Source organism: Eschrichtius robustus, chromosome 11, assembly GCF_028021215.1.
Source record: "Eschrichtius robustus isolate mEscRob2 chromosome 11, mEscRob2.pri, whole genome shotgun sequence".
Classification (NCBI taxonomy): Eukaryota; Metazoa; Chordata; class Mammalia; order Artiodactyla; family Eschrichtiidae; genus Eschrichtius; species Eschrichtius robustus.
Window position 1 is genome coordinate 48,168,501 of NC_090834.1, and position 3,386 is coordinate 48,171,886.

The 3,386-nt window shown below is 47.0% G+C and overlaps 1 pseudogene; it reads left to right on the forward strand.

The window, feature by feature from the left end:
* The first annotated feature begins 1,341 nt into the window (after positions 1 to 1,341).
* LOC137772195 (protein Wnt-9a pseudogene) lies at positions 1,342 to 1,920 on the forward strand (annotated as a pseudogene).
* Positions 1,921 to 3,386: the final 1,466 nt, after the last annotated feature.

A 3,386-nucleotide genomic window follows, 5' to 3' on the forward strand; every position in this document is an offset into this window, starting at 1 on the left:
TGAAACAGGTGTGAGAGAAATTAGGCTGAGAAGGATTAGAGGATGGACACATGAGGTTGGCATCATGACAGCAAGAGGGGCTAGTGGAGATTCTTTCATTGTTTGGACCTCTCTGCTCATATCCATGGACAGAGAACTCTGTATTAGGAGTCAAGTGTAGGCCATAGGTCAACAGAGTGGCCCCTTCTTAGTGCTGCATTATGCATACATGAATAGGGTCTGAATAGGAGAGATGTGGGGCATTCTGACATGAACTCTTCTCTCCTGCTTCATGTAAGGCCTATTCTGTCCATAAAATCTTCCTGATCATAGGATGGCAAATATCGATATTAAAAAAGATAAGTCCATGTCAAATAAATGTGGAAAATCCTTCCAGATCACTCTGGACAGATGAAATGCATTAAACTTTGCTTGAACACTAGTGATAGGAAGTGGATTACTTGTAGAGATAGGCCATCCCACAATGGAATAACTTAATAGGAAGAACTATGACCTTCCTTAATACAGTCATCTGCTTCCAGTAACATTTACCCACTGGCTCCCTCCATGGAATGTAAGACTACCCCTTGGGACTCATAGACTGATCAACTCCGCCTGATTCACTAGCCAAGATGATCTCTACTTGGCCCCTTCTCTGGATGCCTTTGTAAACAAATATTTACTATACACTTATTCTATGCCTAGACTGGGCTAAAAGATGAGAATACTAAGTAGATCAGAGTCTGTCCTTGTCAGTTCGTAATACAGATATTTAGAGAAATAATCATAGTGCAACACAACAGTGATGAACGTCACAAAATGGAAACAGAGGAATGAACAAATACATCTAGTGTCTGGTGCATGGTAGCCACTTAGTAAGTATAAAAATAAGTTCCTGTATAAAGAATAAGTTCCTGGTGTAACCAGTGAGGTGAGGATAACTAGAGATGAGTTGGTATTTAAATTAAGCCTTTGAAAGCTAAGGCTTCAAGTTAAGAGGTACCAGTTAAGAGGTACCAATCTGAACTCAATATTACCTTTTCAGTGCACTGGGATCTTTGATATATAGGGAGGCCAGGTATGGTGACTTGTCAAGGCAGGAGTTACATCCCCTTTTTCTGGTTTTCCAGTGTTCCCCGTGGGAGAGATGAGCTCTCACCAACAGCAGGCCCTCTCGACTTTCCTTTGCTCAGGACGTCACCATCCCTACCTCCTTAGCACACCTCTCCTCAGTCCATTCCTATCCACCACCCAGGGTGCCCATGCTTGTGCGTAAATGAAAAGCAGCACCTTCCCTCCCTTGAGCTGTGGCCTGGGGCCAGGAGCATGATGGGCTGCTGGCAGTGCGCAGCAAGATGCTGAATGGGCCCCGCTGGTGCCCTGGCTGGCAGTGGCCTTCGTGCTGACACCAACGCTCACTGTGCCGCGCCCCGTCCTCGCCTAGGGCTGATAAACTCCGAGCCCCTGACCATCTTCCCGCGGACCTTGGAGCTGGAGGCGGTCGCCCAGGTGCACTACAAAGCCTGTGATTGGCTGAAGCTGGAGCGGAAGCAGTGGTGCGTGTGCCGCCGGGGGGCGTGGCGGCGAGGCTGGTGCTCAGTCTACGTGAGCGCACTTGAGTGCTGGTGCAGGTTCAGCTTCCTGCCCTGTAACTGCACCTTGGAGGGCCGCCCCAGGGCCAGCCTCCCCAGGTGAGGCTTCAAGGAGACCGCCTTCCTGTACACCGTATCCCCGGGTCTGCCTGAGGCACGTACTGGCCAAGGCAGGAGAGCTGGCGCGCCCGGAGGCCCGGACCTGCAGAAAACCGGGAGGCCTGGCAGTGGGGCGGTTGCAGGGACAACCTCAAATGCAGCAGCAAGTTCATCAAAGAATTCCTGGGCTGGCGGTGGAGCAAGGCTCTGCGAACCCCCGTGGACTTCCGCCGCAACCTCCTGGGTGTGAAGGCAAGTGGGGCGGGGCGGCGGCAGGGGAAGAGAAGGTGGGGTGAGGCTCAGGGAATGCACCGAGCGGGGCTGGGCGCAAGGCGGGCGAGAGGGGCTTTGGTGGCAGAAAGGGGAAGTGGGGAGGGGGAGGAGGGGTCTGGGAAGAGGGGGAAACCTCTGCCTCTGTGCCTCACTTCTAGCCATGCGGTGCCAGCCAGGGCCCTCGAGTCCTGATTTTTTTAGAAGCAGGGGAGAAAGGAAAAAAAAAAAAAAAAAAAACAGAAACCAAAAGGTGAGCAGCTCTGAAGTAGCCCACAGTACTGATCCATAGGTCGTTATAAAACATTTGCCCCTCTCCTCTCCACGTTTTCTATAACCATAACCACAGGTTAAAAATAAGATCCTGGGGAGACCACCAGGAGACAAGAAAGACAAGTCTAAAACCTTGGTATAGTTAACGACACTGTTATCTAATAATTGAAATTTGCTGAGAGAGTAGATCTTAAATTGTCTCACCAAAAAAAAAAAAAAAAAAGTAAACATGTGAGGTTGATGGATGTGTTAATTAACTAAATGGGGAAATCCTTTCAGGATGTACATGTATATCAAATCATCATGTTATACACTTTAAATAACGTAATTTTGTAATTATACCTCAATAAAGTTGGAAAATACTTTTTAATCAGCCTTCAGGATAAAAAAATGTTCATTTGTCATACATTCACACGCATATACGTATGTATACATGTACATATGCATACATGCACATAGGTTTATATATACATTTGTATGCATAAGGAGGGCAGGGTGGTGCATAGGGAAGATCAGTTCTTTGGAGTAAGGTAGACATTGGTTTGAACCCTGCCTGGACCACTTACTACACATTTGACACAAGGTGATCCCTTGACCTTTATAAAGCTTTGTTGCCTCAGTGGTAAGAGGGAATAAATTTCCCTTCCACAGAGCTATGATAAGCATTATCTGAGAGCATATAGGTAAAATCTTTTTTCCCTCCAAGATAGAGGAAGGGCTTGCCTTCACCTCTCAAAAATCTGTTGCCTGGTGGAGTAGAGGGAATGTCCCTTGGCTGTGGATACACCACATTAATAAGCTCATCTCCCAGCACTGTGCTGTCAAGGCCCACTTTCTGTGAGAGATTTGCCCAACAGGAAAAGGGCCACCAGTTAATGTTCCAGTTTATGACTTCAGAAGACTATTTTGCAAACCAATTCACATTTCCTCATAAATGGTACTCCAGCTGAGATATTTTCTATGTGATTGGAGTTTGCTCTTTGAGTTCAAGTCTATGTCTTTTTTATCTTTGTATGGCTTTAAGTGCCCAGCACTTGCAAAGTGTTTTCACTCAGCAGGTGTTCTGCATGTGTTTGTGGAGCAGTGAAGGTCAATGTGACAAGCAAAAAGGGCACAGGCATGTGTATTTTGAATTCAAATACATATTCTGTCACTTGCCAGGGAACTGGGCAA